Source organism: Suncus etruscus, chromosome 14 (genome assembly GCF_024139225.1).
Source record: "Suncus etruscus isolate mSunEtr1 chromosome 14, mSunEtr1.pri.cur, whole genome shotgun sequence".
Classification (NCBI taxonomy): domain Eukaryota; kingdom Metazoa; phylum Chordata; class Mammalia; order Eulipotyphla; family Soricidae; genus Suncus; species Suncus etruscus.
The window spans coordinates 34,150,506-34,175,594 of NC_064861.1; the positions used below are offsets into that span (position 1 = coordinate 34,150,506).

Below are 25,089 nucleotides of genomic sequence, written 5' to 3' on the forward strand. Positions count from 1 at the left end.
GAAATCATGAAATTTTCCTATATGTTGATGTACCTGGAATCTATTATGTTGAGTGAAATAAGTCACGATTTGATCCCCAACATCCCATATGGTCTCCAAAGTCCCAGTAGGAGTGATTCTTAAGCACAGAGTCAAGAGTAAGCCCTGAACACTGCAGGGTATGGCCTCATAAAAATAAACATAACAAAAAAAAGCCCCATATAACATACAGAATGGAATACTAATTCAGCTATAAGAAAAGCCAAAGTCATGTAATTTGCTGTAACGTAGACAGACCTGGAGAGTAGTACGCGAAGTGAAGTTACTAGGAAGGAAAGGGACAGATACAGAATGATCTCCCTCATATATGGACTATAAAGAAACATAGAAAGCAACAAATCTGGGGCCAGAGTGATAGCACAGCGAGTAGGACATTTGCTATGCATGCAACAATTTGGGTTTGATCCCCAGCACCTCATATGGTCCTCTATACCTGCCAGGAGCTATTTCTTTTTTTTTAATTAATTTATTTTAAATATTTTCAAAATTACAAACATGTTTGCAGTTGGGCTTCAAGTTATAAGAAGAAAGCCCCCTTCACCTTTGCAACATTCCCATCACCAATGCCCCCCAATCTCCCTCCTCCCCCATACTCTGCAAGGAGCTATTTCTGAGCAAAGAGCCAGGAGTAACCCCTGAACACCACCAGGTGTGGCTCAAAAAGCAAACAGAACAAAACCAAACAAACAAAAAAAGGAAAGCAACAAATCCCCAAAGGGAACAGAAACTAAAAAATTGGTGTTTAGTAGGAGGCATATAAGAAATCAGGTGGGGCAGGAGGCAGAGAAAGGAAACAAGGGGGCATGGTAGAGGGAAGCTGATACTCAGGTGGAGGGTGTGGAGTTAAGATGCTTTATGCATTTTTGTTTATGGGTTTTTCGGGGGTGGGGGGTGAGCCACACTGGCAGTCACAACTAGTGATGCTCAGGGCTCTGAGATCAAGAATTACACCTGGGGCTGGAGAAATAGCACAGTGGCGTTTGCCTTGCAAGCAGCTGATCCAGGACCTAAGGTGGGTGGTTGGTTCAAATTCCAGCATCCCATCCATATGGTCCCTTGTGCCTGCCAGGAGCTATTTCTGAGCAGATAGCCAGTCCTGGTAGAGTTAGGAGATCATCTGGGGAGGCCAAGGATCAAACCTAGGCTGGACACTGGTGCTAGCTGCATGTAAGTCAAACACCCTAACCACTATGCTAATGCTTTGGACCATTAGATTTTTATTTATTTATTTTTGGTTTTATGGTTTGGGGCCACACCCAGCAATGCTCAGGGGCTATTCCTGGCTCTGCACTCAGGAATAATCCTAGTGGTACTCAGGAGACTGTATGAGATGCTGGGGATCAAACCCAGATGGAATGCATGCAAGGCAAATGCCCTACCTGCTGTGCTATTGCTAAGGCCATTGGGATGTTTTATGTATGAAACTGGTCACTAACAAGATTATAAATCATGATGTCTAAAATTTAAAAAAAGGAAATAAAGACCCAGTTTGCTTCTAAACTACAGCAAAATCAAGTCCAAATGAAAAAATGCTATGACCAAAAATATCAACATGAGGGAACTAGAGAGAGTACAGTGGGTAAGATGTTTGCCCTGTAGGTGCCCTATCTGAATTTGATCCCCAGCATCTCTTTAGGTAAATAAGCACTGACAGGAGTAATACCTAAGCACAGAGCCAGGAATAAGACCTGAGTGTCACTAGGAGTGACCACCCCCTCACAAAAGAAATATCAACATGACCACAAAACCAGGAAACTGCACCTTTGATACTGAATATACTTTTCCTGTATGCCACAACTAAAATCGATATGATCCTTTCCTATCATTATAATTATAAGAGGCTGCTAGGAACAGTGCCTGTCAGCTTCAATCCCTGGTACCACATGGTCCACTGAGCAGTTTTGAGTCCATGTAGCCACGAAGGTTCGAGTGTCACAGATATTCTCATCACTGCCAGTCCTAAGCAGCATCACAGTCTCAGGCCACTATGCTGAACCAACAGTGAGCTAGCAGCTGATAATGGGGCCTGGACCCCAGGGGGAGAAGGAACAATAAATTAAAATGGTAAGATACATCATACAGGGCCAGAGCAATTGTACAGCAGGTAGGACACCTACCTTACAAGTGACTAACCCAGATTTGATCCCTGGTACCCCATATAATCCTTGAAGTCCTTCCAGGAGTGATCCCTGAGTGCAGAACCAGGAATAAGTTTTGAGCACCATCAGGTGTGGCCCCCCCCCAAAATTTACATATATATATATATATATATATATATATACACACACACACACTTATACACAAAAGACTGAATTCATATTTAATGATGCAAAATTCTAAGCATTATAAAATTATAATTTTATAAATATAAGCATTTGGCAAAACATTACATGCATCAATGAATAAAACAACATGCTCATATAACTATAATGTTCTAGAATTCTACCTGATGCAATTTGGTAAGTGAAGCAAATGAAGAGATAAAAGTCTGTGAAGAATAAAGCAAACTTATACCTAATTACAAATAAGAACTACATTCCCAAAATAGTAAGAGAAAATAAAAAAAAAATTTTTTTTTTTGTTTTTGTTTTTGGGTCACACCCGGCAGCACTCAGGGGTTTACTCTTGGCTTTGCGCTCAGAAATCGCTCCTGGCAGACTAGGGGGACGATATGGGATGCCAGGATTCAAACCATCGTCCTTTTGCATGCAAGGCAAACGCCCTGCCTCCATGCCTTCTCTCTGGCCCCAAGAGAAATCAATTTTAAGGGGCCAGAGCAATAGCACAGTGGACAAGGCATTTTGCCTTGCATGTGGCCTACCCGGGTTCAATCCCTGGCATTCTATATGGTCCCCCTAAGCACCACCAAGAATAGCCCCTGAAAAGAGCCAGAGTAATCCCTAAGTATAGCCAGGTGTAGCCCCAAACAAAAACAAACAAACAAAAAAAACCAAGAGAGAAAGAAATCAATTTTTACAAACAGCTTTAATGTATTATTTAAAAAAATAAAAAGATTTGGAACCGGCGAGGTGGCGCTACAGGTAAGGTGTCTGCCTTGCAAGCGCTAGCCAAGGAAGGATCGCAATTAGATCCCCCAGCATCCCATATGGTCCCCACCAAGCCAGGGGCAATTTTTGAGCGCTTAGCTAGGAATAACCCCTGAGCATCAAACGGGTGTGGCCCGAAAAAGCAAAAAAAAATCATAAAAAAAAAAAATTAACAAATAGGGATACTGGGGATATGGCTCAAAACAAAAACAAAAAAACAAACAAAAAAAAAAGAGATCACGTGTCTGGTCCTGAGTCCACCCTAGCACCACATGCCCACCCCCACCCTCAGCCCAGTACCTCCAGGAGTGGACCTGGTGGGCTTCAGGATCAACACCAGGCCCATATTGGAGCATCACAGGGAATGGCCTGAAGTTCTGTGTACCAAGTGTGGCCTTTATAAAAAATAATAGTGTCAAAGTATCTGCTTTGCAAATGTAAGGCCACAAGGTCTGACTCACAACAATGCCTAGCAAGCAAACTTTAACAAAAAAGGCCAGATAGCAAAGCTGATGATCCCTCCAGCTGGAATCCTAGACGCCAACATAAAGTGTGCTTTCTGGTATACCACAATCAGAGTGCAAACACCTCTCCCCAAAAAGCCCACAACTGAAAGTGTGAGAACATGGCAGTCAGGTCTGCTCTGACAAGTAAGCAGCACAACCAAGTATAGAAACAACCATCTTCCAGTCATCACAATAAAGGGAAAAAAAATTAAAAGCGCAAAAATAATCATAACTAAATTTAGTAAAGTTAGCTGATTAGTAATTTAACCAAATACAAGAAGAAGAAAAAAATAAAACAACAAATAAATGAGCCCAATGAAGAGACGGATAGTGATGGTTAAGGGTAGAGGTCTCAAGGTCATAAAGATGTGATTAGAATCTCACTCTACTGGGTGCCGGAGCAATAGCACAGTGGCAGGGTGTTTGCCTTGCAAGCAGCCAACCAGTTTGATTCCCCGCATCGCACATGGTCCATGGAGTGCCAGGAGCGATTTCTGAGGGCATGGCCCCCAAACCAAAAAATATATATGAATAAAAATAAAAATAATCGCACTCTATTATTCTCCAGCTGAATAAATCTTGATAAAGTCACTCACTGGCTTTAAATGTTCTCAAGTGAGAACATTTACAGAATATTTCATTCCGAAACAGAAAAATAAGCATTTTTTTAAAGTGCAAACCACCTTAATCAAAACTAAGTGTGGAACCAAAAACAAAAACTGAAATCATACCAAACTATTTTTTCTGAACAGAATCTGTTATCATTAGAAATCAACCACAAAAGGATAATTTTAAAGCTTTAAACATGTGGAGAGTCAACTAAGTTTCATTGTGGTCAAAGGTCAACAAGAAAATAATTATGACCAGAAAAATTAAAAATACCTAGAAATGGGGCCGGAGAGATAGCATGGAGGTAAAGCGTTTGCCTTTCATGCAGGAGGTCATCGGTTCGAATCCCGGCGTCCCATATGGTCCCCCGTGCCTGCCAGGAGCAATTTCTGAGCCTGGAGCCAGGAATAACCCCTGAGCACTGCCTGGTGTGACCCAAAAACCAAAAAAAAAAAAAAAAAAAACCTAGAAATAGGGCAGAAGACATGGCTCAAGTGAGCATGCACAAGCCTAGTACATGCATGGCCCTGGTTTGATTTATACTAGCAAGAAATAACACTCAGGGCAACTGCTCTAACCCTAAACCACACATCTCCATTCAAGTTATTTTCTTCTTTCTCAAACATAAGAAAGCCTTTCCCCGTAGTCTCTTTCATGATTTACCTTCTATTTCCCAATAGCCTGAACTGGATCTCAGAACAATTCTTAAAACAATCACTTCTAAAAGGATTGAAGGGAATGAGATATACCACCTCAAGATTAGAATAGATTATGTCATAACCATCGCTATAGTTTTGAATGAAAGAAATGTTTTTTTGTTTGTTTGTTTTTGAGTCACACTTAGCAGTGCTCAGGGGTTGCTCCTGGCTCTGCGCTCAGAAATCACTCCTGGCAGGCTCTGGGGGCCATATGGGATTGCGAGGATTGAACCTGGGTAGGTCCCAGGTCAGCTGCATGCAAGGCAAAACATCCTACCAATGTGCTACTATTCTGGCCCCTGAAAGGCAGGTCTTGAAGGATGAAAAGATTTCTACTGGGAAAGAAATAAATGTGAAACAGACAAGAATGGGATGTACCTAATGGAAGAAAGGCAAAATGCAAGCATATTAAACACTGTTAGATGGAAAGGGTTCTCTTTTATCTCTTGCCATTCTCTCAACAACACAGAAATTAGTAAATGCTAATACTTAGGTTCATTTATCAGTGTGGATTATCAGACTTACCACTCCTTACAAACAGCACCCATTCAGCTATTCTGGGTTGAGAACATTCTATAGCAAGCACAAAGATGATTGCAGACTCACTGTCAGACGTTGTTCCTTGAAGGTTTCTTTTCATTTGGGTTCAAGGTTGCACTAACAAAAAAAGTCCACTCACACCTTCTCCGTATCTGCAAATGAAAGGATGCAATTAGGAGGCAACCAGGTACATCAAACAACTCAAATCTTCCCTTATCTGTTAAAAAGCTGAAAGCACACACACACACACACACACACACACACACACACACACACACACACACACGTACATCAAACAACTCAAATCTTCCCTTATCTATGTCTATAAAAAACTGAAACACACACAGCTGAAGTGATAGCACAACGGTAGGGCATTTGCCTTACACAAGGCTGACCAGAGATGGACCAGAGTTTGATTCCTACCATCTCATATAATCCCCAAACCCTGCCAGGAGCGATTTCTGAGTGCAGAGCCAGGAGTAACCTCTGAGCACCACTGAGGTGTGGACCAACCCACCCCCAAAAAGCTGAACCAAATATTATTTTCACTAAGGACCATGTTCAAACTAAACCTGCATTTCAATGGTGGCAATGTCATTATACAATAACCACCCTTTTCCTATCACATAAATGTATTACAGTATCCACAGAACATATACCAGGTGCAATTCCTTTTTCTTTTTTTGGTTTTTGGGCCACACCCAGTGACGATCTGGCTCTGTGCTCAGAAATCGCTCCTGGCAGGCTTGGGGGACCAGATGGGATGCCGGGAATTGAACCAGGTCCATCCTGGATTGGCCACAAGCAAGGCAAACGCCCTATCATTGTGTGTTATCGCTCTGGGCCCACCTGATGCAATTCTTACCGAAGGTTTCCCATAAGGCATCAATCAACATTGTGTTTGGACCCACGTTAGTCTGGCCTATAGACAGCTGATTTGTTTTTCTCAGTAAGAAGACATAACAAAAATCAAGGTTTCTGATCTCTCCTCAAAAGAAAAAAAATCAGAGTATTTGGTAATTCTGGACCCACATTCCACTTGGTAAGAATGTGTTGGAACTAATTAAAAGCTAATCCTTTAGATGGGGCATGAGTTTTGCAGCTGTCTACAGATGTCATCACTCTTCTACAAGCCTTCGACTTAATTATCTGGACCTATTTTGCATCTGAACTTGTAACCTCTGCCATGTTTTTCCAGAAGCTCACAGAGGGTATTTATTACTGTTGAAGCAAAGCATATTTTTCTGCACTGAGGTATAATATAGTACAGAGATAACATTTGGAGTTGAGAGTTTAAGTTTGGATTATAATTCTGCAAATGACTAGCTATGTGAGCTCAGATTTGCTTTTTACATCTCTACAATGTTATACTTAAATTCTTTCACTTACAAGAATTCAAACCCATAAAGCACTTAATATGACCAACAGCAAGAGACTAAATTCTGACATGTCCAAATCGACTACTATCCCAAATCTTCTATTTCCTCTATCTTCCTTGTCTCAATAAACTTCACTGTGATCTCTGCACATCATTCTCAAACTAACTTCAAACTCCTTACCATGTACTTTCATCCTACCCACAAAACTACCTCTTCAGTCCCAGAAATTGAAACTCTTTTTTTTTTGCAAAGTGGGGTTTGGGGCCATAGCTGATGATGGTCAGGGATTACTCCTGGCTTTGTGCTCAAAAATCAGTCCTAACAGTGCTCAGGGAGCCATAAAGTAGACAGGATCAAACCTTGATCACTCAATGCAAGGGAAGCACCTTACCCACTGTATTATTTCTCTGCCCCACAACTGAAACTCTTAAACAGCAACTGAAACATCCAGATTATAAACATTTTAAAATACAGTGGACCCATATTAGAAGACAGAGGGTTTCCTGGACCCACAAAGTCTTCCCAACATCACTGTATATCATCCTCATAGCCACCAGCAAGACTGGGAAGCCCCACTTCACCAGATAAAAAACATTTGTGGTATATTTTAGAAAACAACAGCACTTTAGTACAACCTAGCCATTCTATTCCTAGATGCTTGTCTAAGAAGTGAATGCCTAACAAAAGACTACAGCAGTTTTATTTGGAATAGCTCAAACAGGGGTCTCAAACTCGAGGCACGCGCAAACAGCCCTCCGTACAACATTTTGTGGCCCTGCCCTAGAGGAATCTTTGTTGTTTTGTTTTAGTTGTTTGGGTCACACTCCCCCAATGTTCAAGCCTTACTACTGACTTTGCACTTAAGGATCACCCCGACTTTGCCTCCTGTGGTCGCCAGGTAAATTATAAAGATTTTTTGCCAAAAAACATTGTTTTAACCTAACATAATATTTTATATAGAAAACTTAAGTGATAGGCTTTAACATATTGTCTTAAACTATTAAGAATTAGTTTTAAAATATGAGTCATTTGTCAACCAAAAAGTTATTTTGTTATTTCATTTGATCAGCATTCATCTGGATGTCACATTACTAATAGGTATTTCAAATTCTGATGAAATTGAAGAAATCATGAAACCAGATCCTATTAAATTGTTAAATGCTGGCATGGCTTGCTGCTTTTGTATTACATAAAATGCCACCTCTACCCCCATCTGTTATTTATAATGAGAAGAGAACAAACTGAATTATTTCCATAGTTAAATTTTGCAACCAAATTTTATTTGAGATTATCAAAATCGTGTACTCCCATATCTATTCCAACAATTTTTATTTCCCAAGCTAATCAGCCTCAGTTCACCACACTGCTATGTAAAGAGTTATATCTCTAAAGACATTATTAGTTAATAGTTAATAATGCTACTTTCTAATACTTTGCAGGCGATGATGGAGAAAAATTATGCTAGTTTGCATGATCTATCAGGCAAGATTGAGAAGAAAGTGTAGAAGCCATGTGTTCAAGCTAGTGGAACAGTGCAGCCTACCTGCTATCAGCTATCGAAATGTTAGCACAGTGAATCAAAGTTTCCATGGATATTTCACCTATACCAATTTTATAATTTCTTCCAATCCTTCGATATTCATAGGCTTAAAATAAAAAACCCAATTTTTAAGTAACTCAATTCTAGAATTTAAGGTGGTCAAACTACATGCAAGAAGCTAAAGTTCACTGATGGTAATACTGTAATTTTTGGTTTAGTCTCCACTTTCCCCCCTGTGAATACCGGCTTACATGATCAGTTTAGACCTGAAAAAACAATAAGACAGTGGGTCAGGTATGTGCCTTGCACAACAGTCAACACAGGTTCTATCACCCCAAGAGTAATCCCTGACCAGTGCGGTCCAAAACCACCCCCCAAAAGAAAAAACATCAAAGAATATGGGCTAAAAGAAACAGTCCTACACAGATTACAGAAAAAGTCTCAGGAGGGGCTGGAGCGATGGCACAGCAGGAGGGCATTTGCCATACACCGGCTAACCCAGGACAGATCCAGGACAGATCTCGGTTAGATCCGCCCGTGTCCGATATGGTCCCCGAAGCTAGAAGCGATTTCTGAGCGAATAGCCAGGAGTAACCTTGAGCGTCACCAGGTGTGCCCCCCCCCCCCAAAAATCTCAAGTGTCAAACAATTTGTTCTAATTTGTTCATCTGGTGGTGCTCAGGGCTAACTCCTGTTCCTGGGTGTGTGCTCAAGGATCACACCTGGCAGGCTCCAGGGACCAAACCGGGTGCTGGGAATTGAAGGCACATGCAAGGCAATTGCTCTTCCACTGTAGAGTCACAACTCTGCCTCCAAACTGTCAAGAGTTTAAATTGTAGCTCTGTCATTTACTAGATGTGTTGAATTTAAGCAAGTCATCAGCTGCCCTTCCTTGGCAGAGAAACCCTGCATCTCTTAGGCCAAGGGAATTCCCGTTCTAATTTTCCCAATATTTACCATGCCTATGCAAAAAAAAAAAAAAGAAAGAAAAAGAAGAAGAAGAAGAAACACAACCCTTTTAAGAAATTGCTGGTCTGTTTTTTCGTAGCAGATGGTTTTGGTTTTTGGTTTATTCTTTCTGTACTTTTGTTGTTACTCCCCTTGTTTTTTGTTTTGTTGTTTTTTTTGTCTTGTTTTATTTTGTTACCTTTTTCTTTTTCCATTTCTTCTAAATGGATATTTATAATACCTAGATGAACTCCTAGTTTTTCTCTTTTTTGTTTGCCTTTTTTCTCTTTTCTTCTCTCATATCTTTTCTTATATCTCCAATAGAACCACATTACTGGAATCATTTTGATCAGCCTCATAATTTGAGGGGGAAAAAGGATGGTATCAAGACCAAACAGTCATATGTTCATTTGATAGAAATAAAAAATGATCAGACTTGAATTCATCAAATTCAAAGTCAATGACAACAGAATCGATACCCAATCTACAACAAGCTGTACAAAGGGGAAACAGTTGCACTAGCATTAGGGGGGGTGGTAAAGGAGAGAGATGTGGGATGCATGCTGAGAACAGGGGTAGAGGAAGGACAACACTGGTGGTGGGAATGCCCTTCATTCATGGTCACTATGTGCCTTAAAAATGTGAAAGATTTGTAATTCACTTTGACTATAATAAAAATTTAAAAAAAAATAATGAAAAGGGGCGAAAGAGACAGTACAGGGGATAAGATACATGTGGCTTTCATGTAGCTGACCTCATTACCACATGGTCCCCTAGCGGCACCTGAGCAACAAATAAGGTGGCCCTGAAGAACACCACAGTCACGATGCTTATTATGAACCACTGGCCCTGGTTAGCTGAGAACTGCCAGGGAAAGCCCTTCAGGTCTCCTGACACAGCTTGGGAGGACCACCAGCCCCACCCAAAAAAAAAAAACCACCAAACAAACAAAAACAAAACTGGGAAGAAGGGAGGGTCTACTTGGTTTTTATCTATGGCAGGGGTCTCAAACTCTCCGGCCGCAAATGGCCCTCCTTACATTTTGTGGCCCTGCCCTACAGGAATCTTTTTTTGTTTTGTTTTAGTTGTTTGGGTCACACCCCCCAATGTTCAAGGCTAACTACTGACTTTGAACTCAAGGATTACCCTGACTTTGCCTCCTGTGGCCCCCAGGTAAATTGAGTTTGAGACCCCTGATCTATGGTCAAGATTAAACAACTTCTGCCAAAGAGAAATGCAAGCAAGTTATTTCACCTCCCTGAGATATGGTTTCACCAATTCTACATGAAGAGAAAGCCACATACCTCAGAGAATTATTTAAGAAGGTAGTAAAATGAATAAAGCATTTACTGAGTACAATACAAAGTAACTAAAAACTCATACTAAACTTTACTATACTACCACTCAAAGAAATACATTATATTTCTTTAATACATTATGCATTGTATTTAACTACAGTAATCATTCCGCCTTTTCTGCTTAGGATAGTACAGGTTTATGCAGATTTTCATAATGCAATTACCAGCAGCCAATCCCTTGTATCGCAGTATGTTCCAGTTTAGAAAATAAATTTATCTCAATATGTCCTAGTTTAGATGAATTGGTATATGGTCAGTCTTATTTAAAATTGAAAAACTTTATACATTTTCTCCTTGTTTTGTTCCTCATCCTCTAAAATGTTCTAGTTTTCATGACATAAGCTATTTGTGGAGTTTTCCTAAGCACCAGTCTTATTTCCTGCCCTGCCTGCACCCCTCCCCCAACTCCCTTATCCAGGAATTTAAGACCCAGCTACATGCTGGGTTCCCTGTAGGCCATTCCTTTAGGGCCTTCCTTTCCAAGACTTAGAATAAAACCTAGAGAATTATAAACACCACCACTACCGATAATGAATTCAAATTTTGGCACTTGTATGATGTACAGAATTTCAAATGACAAGTTCATACTTCAATTTTATTTCTACTATACAAATTACCAGAACAGGGGTCGAATAATAGCGTAGAGGTGGGGTGTTTGCATTGCACGCGGCTGACCCAGTATAGAACTTGGTTTAAGGCAGGGGTCTGCAACCTTTCAGACATAAAGAGCCACTTGGACCCGTTTCCGAAGGAAACTGGGAGCCGCAAAACCATTGCAACATTTAAAACAAATATAACACTGCATATATTGTTTCTTACCTTAATGCTATATACGTCACCAGGTACGGCTGCCTCCATTGGCTCCGCTCCTCAGCTCCGCCTCACTGCTATAGATATAGCGGAGAGAAGCGGAGCTGAGATTAAAGCAGTATTTTTTTTTTATGACATCGGCTCCGGAGCCGCGGCAAGCCTTCAAAAGAGCCGCATGCGGCTCCGGAGCCGCAGGTTGCCGACACCTGGTTTAAGGCATCCCATATGGTCCCCCAAGCCAGGAGCGATTTCTGAGTGCATAGCCAGGAGCAACCCCTGAGTGTCACTGGGTGTGGTCCAAAATAAAAACAAACAAACAAAAAAAACCAAATTACCAGGAGCTGGAGGTAGGGCATTTGCCTTGCATGCAGAAGAACAGTGGTTCGAATCCCGGCATCCCATATGGTCCCTGCTGGGAGCAATTTCTGAGCACAGAGCCAGGAGTAACCCCTGAGCACTGCTGGGTGTGACCCAAAAACCAAAAAAACAAACAAACAAACAAAAATTACCAGAACAGTTCTGATTTTCCTCTCTCACTGGGTTCCCAAAATCTAGACAAAAATACGGAAGGTCCTCAAAAGAGACGAATATTAAAGAAATGTTTAAGACATCTTTCCCTCCCTGCCCGTAAGCCCCACTCCCTTCCACTAATGCTCCTCTAGGTTACTTTAATCACTCCTGAGGCAACTGCCATATATTTGTTGGAAACATCCAAATCCACCTATTTGGCCAAAGCTCTATCTTTAGCCCAAAGTCTTTTGTTTTAGCCACCTAAAAACTCTTAAGTGTGTGCCTCACTCTTAAGAGTTCATCTCCACCAGCACATGCAGGCTCAGGCTCAAGTTTGACTAAACTCTACTACTTCCCCAAGGTGCCTCACTAAGATCCTATTTATTTACTTTCACTGTGTGCTCTCTCATCTACCCTAAATTCCCCAGCTAAAAATAGGGAATTATCCTTTACTCTGATCCCTCCATCTCTTCTCCCACAACCAAGTAACAATTGTGCTCTCTCAACTATTTTTCCAATCTATTTCTTCTCTCCCTTTTCCAATCTATTTCTTCTCTCCCGTATAGCCACCAATCAATCACATCTAAAAACACTGCAACCATTAACTACTGGTTGACAGTATCAAACCCTCCAATTCACTCCCATTAAACTAGAATGGACCTTCAAAAATAAAATATTGTGCTTTGTCTAGTCAATGTCCAATATATGTGTGACTTACTCATTCTCAACTTCTATTCCAGAAAAACAGCAGGTGGTCACTTGCTTGTTTGCTTTCTCATGAGTACCCTCCTCTTCCTCCCCCCCCCCACATGGTACCCTACTTGTCATTCACCTATTGGGAACTGACAAACTGGTGAGTTTTATGTGGACATCACTTTGTTCAGAACACTTTCCCAACCCCTCAAATCTATGTCTAATTTCTATTCTTCGTATGAGTCCTCCCCTAATGGAACTTATATTATAAGCTATCAATCCTGGCTGTTTATCTATGAAATCATGGGAGTAATTTAGATCCAGAATTATTGATTTAAAACTACAGGATAATGGTATCCATTTCCAGATGCCTATTTTGAAAGGCATTATAATAAACTAAAATGTATCTACAGAAGGGAGAGCAAAATAGTGAGCACCCTGAAAATTGTCACAGAAACAAGAGTTAAGGAAATTATAAAGATTTTTTTTTTGCCTAGGAAAAACTTCAAAGGAAAAATATGACAACCCACCAAAATTAGCATACAGGGAGTAAAAGAGGAAACAGATTCAGAGTGGGTTGTTAAAAAGAGTGGAACAAAAGCAATTTCAGGAACACAATTTGTTTTAAAAAATAAGAGTCATATAAAAGCATAAAAGTCTCTACAAAAGTTACCAGGTTGTTTAGAATATGAATTCATGGTCACTAGAGGTTGTTTAAGGCAGCATTTTGCAACCACTGTGCCACAGCACATTAGTGTGCCGTGAGGTATTGTCTGGTGTGCTGTGGGAAAAATTCCTATTTCATCTGTGACATGCAGTTTCTGCTCACAAATAGACTGATCATTAGGTTATTTCATAATAAAGTAATTATAAAATAATTTCTTTGTGTTTATTTGATTCCTATTCAAGAGAATTACTTTATATATAGTCAATATAGCAGACCTAAAATTTTTTATGAGGTAGTGTGCCTTGTGATTTTTTTTTTTCATGAAAAAGTGTGCCTTTGCACAAAAAGGTTGAAAACACTGGTTTAAGGGAAAAGAAAATTCGATGGCAAATCCTTACTTTAAATGATTCACTGATTACCAAATCCTGGGGTAAAAGGGAAGAAATAATGAATGAACTGACAGGACAGTGGTAAGGACTGTGAGGACTTTGGTGGTGAAGTAAAATGACTACATCAAAACCATGTATTCTGGGGCCAGAGAGATAGCATGGAGGTAAGGCATTTGCCTTGCATGCAGAACGTCGGTGGTTCAAATCTCAGCATCCCATATGGTCCCCTGAGCCTGCCAGGAGCGATTTCTGAGCATAGAGTCAGGAGTAACCCCTAAGCATTGCCAGGTGTGACCCAAAACAAACAAACAAAAATTTAAAAAAAAAAGTGTATTCTGGCACTAATGTAAACCATCTAACATAAACTAATAAAATTGCTTTGAAAAAAAAACTACAATTTTTAAGGGTAAGGGTCAAACTAAGAGTTTCCTTATTTTGAAAGACGTCAGAATTAATAATATTTATCATCCAAATCACTTCTAAGATTTTTGTGACAAGTTTATAAGATGTTTTAAAACAGCTGAATTAAAACATAGTTCACTAGCAGGAGAGGTAGCTCAGTGGTACAGCACGTTCTTTATAAATAAGGTTCTGGATTAATTTCAATTACACACACGCCCCACAAACAAGATGTATGACTACGACAAAGCACATATACAGGGCCAGAGAGCTAGCACTACAGACAAGGCACTGCCTTGCATATGGACGACCTGGGTTCAATCCCCAGCATTCCATAATGTCCCCACAGCATCACCACAAATGATTCCTGAGCACAGATCCAGGAGTAACCAGCCCCCCAAACCTTCTATCCCCAACCACTGCAAAAGAAAAGAAAAGAAAAGAAAAGAAAAGAAAAGAAAAGAAAAGAAAAGAAAAGAAAAGAAAAGAAAAGAAAAGAAAAGAAAAGAAAAGAAAAGAAAAGAGAGAGAGAGAGAAAGAAAGAAAGAAAGAAAGAAAGAAAGAAAGAAAGAAAGAAAGAAAGAAAGAAAGAAAGAAAGAAAGAAAGAAAGAAAGAAAGAAAGAAAGAAAGAAAGAAAGAAAGAAAGAAAGAAAGAGAAAGAGAAAAAAGAAAAAAGCACATGGACCAGGGTGATAGCTAAAAAGCTCATGCTTTGCATGCAAAAACCCTGCTTTCAATCCCTAGCACTTCATGGTCCACCAAAGCTGGGAGGAGCCACCTGCACTGGGAGCAACCCCCAGAAACAAACAACAAACAAACAAAAGTCTACATCTTAATATGAGCTCACTAGTAGTTATAATTTCGATGCTTGTATTTTACAAGCTTAGAGAAAACACACAAGCTTTAATAAGTAGTCTGTAATTTAAAGTCTGATTTTACTCAGGGAGATGGGATATGGTGCTTTCACCCAAAAGAAAAAACTTCAGCTGGGCTAGAGCAATAGTACAGCAAGTAGGGTGTTTGCTTTGCATGCGGCTGGCCCGGGTTCAATTTCTGGCATCCTATATGGTCCTCTAAGCCTGCCAGAAGTTATTTCTGAGTGCAGAACCAGAAGTAACTCCTAAGTGTCACCGGGTGTGGTTCAAAAACAAAAACAAAAAAACAGAAAACCTTTTTGCTTATACAGTAAGAATCTTTAAAAAAAAAAATTACCTGCAGGACATTATCATTTTATACAACTTTTCAGAACTTTTTTTTACTTATTTGGAAGCCATATTAGGGAAGTAACTAAAACTGGAAAGACTATTTTGGGTTAATTGTGTCTCTCCTTCCTCCTCCCCCTAAAAAGGATATGCTGAGAAGTCTTAACCTTTAGGACTCCTAGCCTGGCTTTATTTGGAAAGATGGTTGTTGCAGACGTAATCAGTTAAAATGAAGTGGCCTCCTATTCTAACATGATCAATGTCCTTAAAAGTTAGCCTCATAGGGGCCAGAGAGATAGCATGGAGGTAGAGCATTTGCCTTGCATGCAGAAGGACAGTGGTTTGAATCCCGACATCCCATATGGTCCTCTGAGCCTTCCAGGAGTGATTTCTGAGCGTAGAGCCAGCAGTAACCCCTGAGCACTGCCGGGTGTGACCCAAAAAACAAAAACAACAACACAAAAAAGTTAGCCTTATAGACATAACGGGACAAACACTGAGAAGACCAGAGACAATGGGAGTGGCAGCTAAGAACCCAAGTCTACTGGAAGCTAGAAAGAAAAAGAAAGGACTCCCTCAACAACACGCTCCTAGGAAAAAAGGGTCTAGTTTGGCCCATTTTGAACTTCTAGCCTCCAGAACTGAGGGAACATTTCCCTGTGGCACTTCACTGATACAGCCCTAGAAAACGTATACACTTCCGAGTGGATTAAACAGTAAAAAAAGTTCCCATCATGACCCATCACCCAAACACAACAAAGATCCTGTTCCCTGTTCAGGGGCTATGAGCAAACAGTCTACTTGTCAGATATGAGGGCAGTCCCTGTGCTCCTCTATCAAGGTCACCAAGCTTTAGAGGTGTGCTCTGCCATTTTCTATGAGGGGAGACCGTCTTCATGTTCTAATATTTCTTTTTCTAACTAGCTAGTACATACACACACAAAAATAGGAATAAAGCATCTATGCTCACTATAAAATCTATGCTCTCTGATTATGCTCCCTATTCATACACAACCATTATCTAAGTTTCTTATGTCTTTCCTGAGTCCAGGAATAACTTATTCTAAACACTACATACCTTCTGTATACATAATGTACATGAATATAAATGGTAGCTTCCTTTATATTTTACTAGGTCCCTTGCTTTTACCATTTCATATATTTCGGGCTATGTATTTTTTACATCAGAACTCTGAAGAATTGTATTTAAGAATCAAAACAAAACAAAAAAAATGGAAATATATGAAGCTTGCAAGATAACAGGTGGATCAGAAAGAAAGTATAGCAGGTAGTGCCTTGCATGTGACAGGCCTGGGTTCAATCCCTAGCACCACATATAGTCCATTGGGCTCCACCAGTACACAGAGTCAGAAGCAAACCCTAAGCACACTGGGTATGGCCCAAAACAACAACCACCAAAAGTTCAAAAATTCACTGGATGTGACACACACACACACACACACACACACGAATTTTTCATGTTATGGAATTATGGTTCACATGACTTAGGAAGTATTTTTTTCAACCTCAAGCAATTCTCCAACAGCAACAAGTCTTAACTGTGACACTATTTATCTAGAGACAGCATCAGACATCCTCCCTAGACTGCCAAATGTTTAGACTGTCCTATGCTTTTGATCAGAATCAAATTTCCACCACCCCGTCCTTGGATTTGATTAATCTGTTAGAGCAGTTCACAGAACTCAGAAATTGTATTACCATTTATTATAAACTAACGTAATTCAGTAGAACAGTAACTGTTTTGTGAATCAGACTGACTCCTTCCTTTTACTCCACTTGGCACCGGTGATGCAGATCAGAGGTGAGAACCAGTGGTCTCGTCACAGTTGATGTGAGCAAGATGATTTCCTTTTATTTCTTGTGTTTTACTTTTCTTTTTTTTTCTTAATAAAACTTCCACAGAGAATTTTTAGGCTCTTTTTGCATGTTACCTTGTTTTGTGTAAAACTGAGGCAAGCAGCTGAGAAATCAGAGAACAAGTGGGTAAAGCTATCAAGAGTTTTCTCTCATTTTCAGTCAGTAAGTTTGAGCAGCATTGTCAAGTGGCAGGAAAAAACTGGGCTTTGGAATTAGGCTTGTCTCAGATTGAGACCTAACTTTGTTATTTTAGGTACATGACCAGTTCTTGACATGCATTAGTATTATTATTATTATTTTTTTTTTTTTTGGTTTTTCAGGCCACACCCGTTTGATGCTAGGGGTTACTCCTGGCTATGCGCTCAGAAATTGCCCCTGGCTTGGGGGACCATGTGGAATGCCGGGGGATCAAACCGTAGTTCTTTCCTTGGACATGCATTATTCTTATTTTTTTAAGGTAAGTCAAGATAATTGACTTATTTACTTTCGTTTATAAGGTAACACATGACATACGTGTAGACAAGGAAGAAAAGGGCTTCAACGTGACAGGCACTTCACTTCTTGTCCTTGAAAACCTATGGTGGCAGGGTATTGAACACAAATTTCAAGCCTAGATCAAAGGACAATGATACTGCTTATCTTTATTCATTGCTGTAGACTTGGCCCCTATCATTATGGCTCATTCTTTTTTTTTTTTTTTTTTTTTTGTGGTTTTTGGGTCACACCCGGCAGTGCTCAGGGGTTATTCCTGGCTCCAGGCTCAGAAATTGCTCCTGGCAGGCACGGGAGGACCATATATGGGACGCCGGGATTCGAACCGATGACCTCCTGCATGAGAGGCAAACGCCTTACCTCCATGCTATCTCTCCGGCCCCATGGCTCATTCTTATACCCATAGCAGGGAGCTGTTTTGTTTTATTGGGGAAGGGGGGTACCAGGGATGCCACCCAGGGCTTCAAACATTCAAGGCATGAACATCTCTAGAACTAAATTATATCCCCAGCCCCAAGAGGAGTTTGGTATTATAGTTTTTTAAAAGAATATAAAGGTGAATATACATGAAAGAAACATAATTGTATATTGTTAAGTGAAAAGGTTACAAGCTGCATGAAATAAAACTACAGTTACAGGAAAGTATCAATTATCAATGGTTGCAAGGGGGTGGTGAGGACTGAATAGTCAAACTATTATGTATGACATGATAATTATGAGTATCATGATGTATTCGTTAAAATTCATAAAAGTTACCAAACACTGAACCCTAATATGAACTGTGAGCTTCAGTTAACTCTAATATATCAGTATTGGCTTATAATTGTAACAAATGTCTAACAATAAAGCAAGATGTCAATAATAAGGAAGACTGGGGAGTAGAAAGGAAAATTAGGAGGAATATGTCTACTTTCTGCTTACTTCTTTACATCTAAAAGTAATCTAAAAAAATAAAATCTACTAATAAAAATACCATTTTTTTATCATGCAGGCAGAGATGGCTGATGCATTCCACAGCAAACATCGCGCTGTCGGAGAACACAACTAATGGTGTGAACTTTGCAAGCACCACAACTAATTCATGTGTGACTGCTTGTATGTACAACTAAGTAAGTATGTTCAATCCTTGGTCACTGTGGCAGCAAAAAAGGTGAGATGGGAGAAAATAGCCACAGCTTCCCACTGCTTCTCCAGAAAGCAGTCCCCGAGATGAAAATGAGTTCAAAAGGTAGAGCACAAGCTTTGCTGGTGGAAGCCTGGAGTTCAACCCAAAAAAAAGCAGGATTCCCCGAGCACTGTTGACTGAGAGTGACTTGCAGCACAGCCAGGTATGAGCCACCCAAATAAGAAACAAAATCACAACAACAACAACAACAAAAATAATCTTCCTCAAAAAAAAAAAAAAAGTAGGGGACACAAATAATGGGTCTCCTCTTCCATCCATGCCAAACTGCTTTGGAAAAGATCAAAGAAACCTGAGCTCCCTCAGAATCTCCTAACTGTGTCACTGAAGTAGGTGTGTGAAGTAGGTGGGTGCTAACCATTTCTTCAATGTTAAATCTTGTTAGTGATAAGAGAAAGGTCACTAAAATCCAACATTTTTCTATATTTTGACATTTTTCTTTCTTTTTAAAAATCTTTATTTAAGCACTATGATTACAAACATGTTTGTAGTTGAGTTTCAGTTATAGAAAAGAAACACCCCTTCACCAACCCAACCTTCCCACCACCAATGCCGCCCATCTGTCTCCTTCCCCATATATTTTGACATTTCTTTTTCTTTTTTTGCAAAAGGTTAAGATCTTAGCCTTTACAAAATATCTTTATTATATAACTCTCTCCCCCCCCCAACACACATTTCTATTTACCAGAAAATAAATTTCTTTCTAACATTTTTCTACTTGTTTTTTGGCCACGCCATGGACATTGAGCTCAGAAATCACTCCTGGTGGTCTTAGGGAACCATATGGGATGCCAGGGAATCAAACTTGGATTGCTGGCTGTGTGGAAAGCAAGCACCCTATTCACTGTACTACTGCTTCAGCTTTCTACCATTTGATAAAAAATAAATTCATCACCCTAATAATAATAACCCTTTCTTTTTTTTTTTTTTTTTTTGGTTTGGGGGTCACACCCTTCGACGCTCAGGGTCTACTCCTGGCTCTGTGCTCAGAAATCACTCCTGGCAGGTGTAGGGCACCATGTGGGATGCCAGGATTCAAACCATTGTCCTGGATCAGCTGATTGCAAGGTGAACGCCCTACTGCTGTGCTATCTCTCGGCTCCCTCTAGTAACCCTTTCTACTTCATCTACCCTTTTACTTTTTTTTCCTTTGGTTTTTGGGTCACACTCAGCAGTGTTCAGGGGTTACTCCTGGCTATCTGCTCAGAAATAGCTCCTGGCAGGCACGGGGGACCATATGGGACGCTGGGATTTGAACCAATCACCTTAGGTCCTGGGTCGGCTGCTTGCATGGCAAACGCCGCTGTGCTATCTCTCCGGCCCCCCTTCTACTTTTTTAAAGTAGTTTACTCTTCAGATGGACAGAGGAAACGAAATTCAAACAGTAGTTTGAGTTCACCAAGATTCCAGTCCAGTTTCCAGACTATAAAAATCTACCTTTTTGTTCATTTGTTTGTTTTATTTTTGGGTCACACCCGGCAACACTCAAGGGTTACTCCTGGCTCTATGCTCAGAAATTGCTCCTGGCAGGCTCGGGGGACTATATGGGATGTCGGGATTCGAACCACCGTCCTTCTGCATGTAAGACAAATGCCCTACCTCCATGCTATCTCTCCGGCCCTAAATCTACTTATTTTTTAATCATTCTGAGCACCCAGCTGAAATCAAGGATGACTCACAGTTGGAGGTTAGAGGCTAACCAGCAACATGCGGATACATATGAGGTGCCATGAGTTAAACACAGATGGGCCTCCTGCATCAATGCATAAGCTCCAACTGTTAAGCCTTCTCTCTGGCCCTACAACTAACTTTTAAATAAAATGTCTATTACCTATTTTAAAATAATATTAAAGAAGCTAAACAATTACTTTCTTTCCTGAGACACATACATCATGCACACATTATAAATGAAAGCAAGTAAGTCGGGCGTGACCCAAAAAACCAGAAGACAAAAAAAAAAATGTAAGTAAGTCAATTACCTTGACTTAAAAAATAAAAATAATGCATGTCAAGAACTGGTCATGTACCTACCTAAAATAACAAAGTTAGGTCTGAAACTGAGGCAGCCTACTTCCTAAGCCCAGTTTTTCCCTGCCACTTGACAATGCTACTCAAACTTACTGACTCTGAAAATGAGAGAAAACTCTTGATAGCTTTATGCACGAGAGAGAGAGAGAGAGAGAGAGAGAGAGAGAGAGAGAGAGAGAGAGAACAAAAATTTGGAACAGCAAAACAATAAATTTCACATACACTTCTTGAATTTATAACAAGATTCACTTTGTCTTTTAACAAGCACTAACATCACATGTGAAACTGAAAGAAAAAATTTAGGAACTATTAATCTCCCCATTAAACAACAAACCGTTAATTTCTCAGTAGATAAAGCAGCATCAACGACTTGCTTGTTTTTATTCTTAACCACACCAGAAATGTCTTCGGCAATATATGCAATATCCAGGAAGTCGCGCTGCACCACGTGGTTAGAGAAATCGCTACTTTTAGCTCCTTAAGAGAAACCGAAGGAACCTGTGAGCAGCAGTACATTACATGCAGAAAGAAGACTAGCTGAAGAACAATAAAAGGACTCGGCGACCCTTGGTGAGAGATACTATGTTGAAAGAAAAGTCACTTGAACCACAGAAGTCACTTGAATGACAATCCTAAAGGACTGATCAACTTTCTCAAATTGCTACTTGAAAATCCAAGTATTGGACAAAAGTAGGGCTGATGGTTTCTAGAGGATGCAATACATCAATATATGTCAGCAAGTCTTTTCACATTCAGGAAACAAAACTTGGGAGAGGGTGGGGGGGAGAGGGAGAGGTAGAGAAGTGAGAGGGGAGGAGAGGAGAGGAAAGGAGAGGAGAGGAGAGAGGAGGGGAGGGGAGGGGAGGGGAGGGAAGGGAAGGGAAGGGGAAAAGGGAGAGAGGCAGGGGAGAGGGAGAGGGAGAGAGGAGGAGGAGGAGGAGGAGAGGGGGCGAAGGAGAGAGGGAAAGGAAATTCTCGAGACTGAGGAAGGGGAAGGGCAAAGGAGAGGAGAGGGGAAGGGAGAAAGGAGTGAGAAATAGGAGGGCCTTAGGGGACACAGGGAGAGAAACCAAAAGTAAAAACCAAAAGAAACTTGTGCCCTAAAGGAGAGGCAACCACAAGGTTAAAAGCACTGTAGAGAAAAAACATGTACAGGGACAGGATGCAGGCAACCAGTCAGTCATTTTTTTTTCTAATGGAGCCATAAACTAATGGAAAAGGTTGCATGCCCAGAGTAGAGGGCTGTGAGGGCTCCCCTGCCCCATGGAGAGTGCCATAAAGAGTAAAAGTTATGCACCCGGATCTGGGATGCAAGGGACTCCAGAACAGTGTGTAAGACCCAGGGGGAAGATCTACTACAGCCAATAAGGGGGTAAGGTGCTTTCCTTGCTTGAGGCTGGCCAGAGTTGGACCCACCAGCTTCCCATATGGTCCCCAAGAACTGTTAGTAGATTCCTGAGTGCACAACCTGTATCAGTGTTACTAACTCTTGAGCTTCACCAGGTATGGCTCAAAAACAAAAGAAAAAGGAAAAAAAGAATAGAGTGTAACAGTACCTTAATTCTTAATTTTATTTTACTTGCTGGGGGGGGGGGGGAATCTGGTTCTTGGCCGATCAGGTTGGCAGAAAAAAGAAAGGTCCTGTGATGCTGGGGATACATGGGTGTCCCTGAAGGAAACGAAGCCAGACGAACAGCACAGTAGGCACCATTCAGCCCCACCCCAGTATCAGAATTCTTGTTCTAAATTTTTGTCTTTTGTTAATTCCCCCCATTCCTACGTTATGACAAAACCTTCCATCATTTAGATTGATGAAGACTTCAATAAAATACATCTTCTAAAATTATTTTTATAAAGCACAGGGCAAAGCAAAAAATATGAACTTATCTACACCCCACATTTTACACTAGAACCATTATTAAAATAATTCCACTGTATACAGAACCAAGTACTGTTTTCCTTAGCTATGTAATACAATTAAGCTATTGTACACTAGTGAGAAGGCTCCTAAGAAAAACATCACTAACATAAGTTATTCTTGTCTGGAGGTGACTTTATACATTCTACTCTCCACAAATATCACTGTTTTAATCACAACTTTCTTTACTGCTTTGTCCAGTCCAACAAAACTTTCACTTTCCAGGGGCTGGAGAGATAGCACAATGGTAGGGCATTTATTTGCCTGGCAGGGACCCGGTTCGATTCCCAGCATCCCATATGGTACCCCCAGCCTGTCAGGGGCGATTTTTGAGTGCAAAGCCAGGAGTGACCGCTCAGCACTACTGGGTGTGACCCAAAGAGCAATCTATCAATCCAGTTTAAAAAAAAAAAAAACTTTCACTTTCCAGTTAAATACTTTCAAACTAAAGCAATAATCATAATAATCACAATAATAAAGCAATAATCCCCTTTCTCTCCGATAACGCCTGAAGAGGAGGGGATCGACAATATGGGATGTTGGGAATCAAATCAGGTCAGCAGAATGTAAGAAGTGCCCTACCCACTCACTGCACTATCTTTCTGGCCCCAGTTTCATTATCCTTAAGAGATAAATTTCTTGGGCCTGGCTTGTTTATTCACTGCCTGGGATCAAATCCAGGGTTCTCATAAGCAAATCATGTGCTCTACCTCTAAGCTAGATCCTCCAATCCTTTAAGGAAAAGGGTTTCTGGTGCATTATTTTGATATAAATGTGGAAGTGTGAGAGAAAAGGATACATAAATAGCTGGTTTCAAGCAGAGAAAAGGCAAAGAAAAGTAGAGCGTTAGTAAAAGAGGAAGACTAGGAACAAACACTGGGATGGGGGAAGGAAGGAGGGAGAAGAGTTAAGTTTTGACATGTTACATTTGGAGTGTTGTATTGGAAATATTGACAAGACAGTTGGGTATACAAGTCTGAAGGTTAGCACAGAGATTCAGACTAAAGATAACATTTTTAGTTTGAAATACATGATAATTCTAGCTGGAAGACAGAATGAGATCATAAGAAAACTACATATAAATATAGAAGAGATCTAAACATAGAGTTCTGGAATACTGCCTTATTTTTCAGAAGTTGGAGCAGTGAGCAGCAACCAGAAAAAGAAACAAAATAAGCAGCAATGTCCCAGAAGCAAAGGGAGAAATGTTTCAAAGAGAAATTGCTGCTGCTAGCATCCAATGAGACAGGGACTGAGAAATGTGGGAATTTATCACCACGGAGGTCACTAGTAACCCCAACAAAATCAGTAATGAAAGAATGCAAGACGTTGAAACCTGACTGTAGAGAACCCAAAAGAAAGCAGGATTACTGGTAATCACAAATAAGTTTTTGGAGAGGAGCAACTGAAGATTCAGTGTTGGGGAAAGTTGTTTGAGACTACAAGCTGATTAGAGAAACTCAGCAGAAACATGAGCACAGGTCATGGCAAGCAGAAGACTAACCAGTGTTTTCCTAAGTGGACAATAACATCTCTGCTGGAGGTGTGTGCTAAAAAAAAATTAGAGGTCCGAGTGAGGGATGTCCACACTTCAAATTCAATTGTTGGAGGGGAGGGGACAACTGACACATTTCTATTTATCTGCTTATAGGAAAGTTTAGGAAGAGAAAACTGCTTTTTTGGGGGGGAGCAGGTGATAGGCTAAGAAAGTGTAGGTACCTCTAGGACAAATACTGAAGCAATATCCCTCCTACAGGAAAAAGAAAATGGAACCAAGAACATGAGAGGGGGCAATTCATGTCATAATAAGAAATGCAGAGTATACAGATGCTTGATTTTTTTTATGCCCTTATTTTTAGTATACAGGAAACAAGGTCATCAACTAAAAATAAATAGGAGGAAAAAAGATGTGATAAATTTAAGAAAAGAGGAATGGAATAGTCATTCAACGAAGTGAGTGATTTAAACAGATTATAGGGACACAGGCAGCATAAAGAACTCTCCTGTGGCCAAAAGTCATTAATTTCCAGAGAAACCAGGTCAGCAGGGATATGTTTTTTTCCACAAAGCACATTCACCTGCCAGGTAGAGGCCGGACTAGATCAGAGGTCAGGGAGTGGGAAACTTGAGGGTGGGGTGGGGGAACACAGCAGCATGAGATTACAATAGAAGGAAGAGAACTGAGGTTCTATAAAAGGAAGAGATTATAAAAGTAGACGGGGGAGGGGGAGCTGGAGAGGGTAGGGTGTTTGCCT

The 25,089-nt window shown here is 40.5% G+C and overlaps 1 protein-coding gene across 3 annotated transcripts in view; it reads right to left on the bottom strand.

Annotated features, from left to right (window-relative positions):
• The window catches only part of CDC42SE2 (CDC42 small effector 2), a 69,094-nt gene extending 63,508 nt beyond the window's left edge, over positions 1 to 5,586 (bottom strand). Inside the window, exon 1 of one of the 3 annotated variants that reach the window (XM_049786811.1) lies at positions 5,486 to 5,586. The gene's annotated coding sequence lies outside the window, so the exon portion shown is untranslated. Of the gene's footprint in view, positions 1 to 5,424 lie in introns of all 3 variants that reach the window. The other 2 variants (XM_049786813.1, XM_049786812.1) reach the window with 2 other exon arrangements.
• Between the last annotated feature and the right edge of the window lie 19,503 nt (positions 5,587 to 25,089).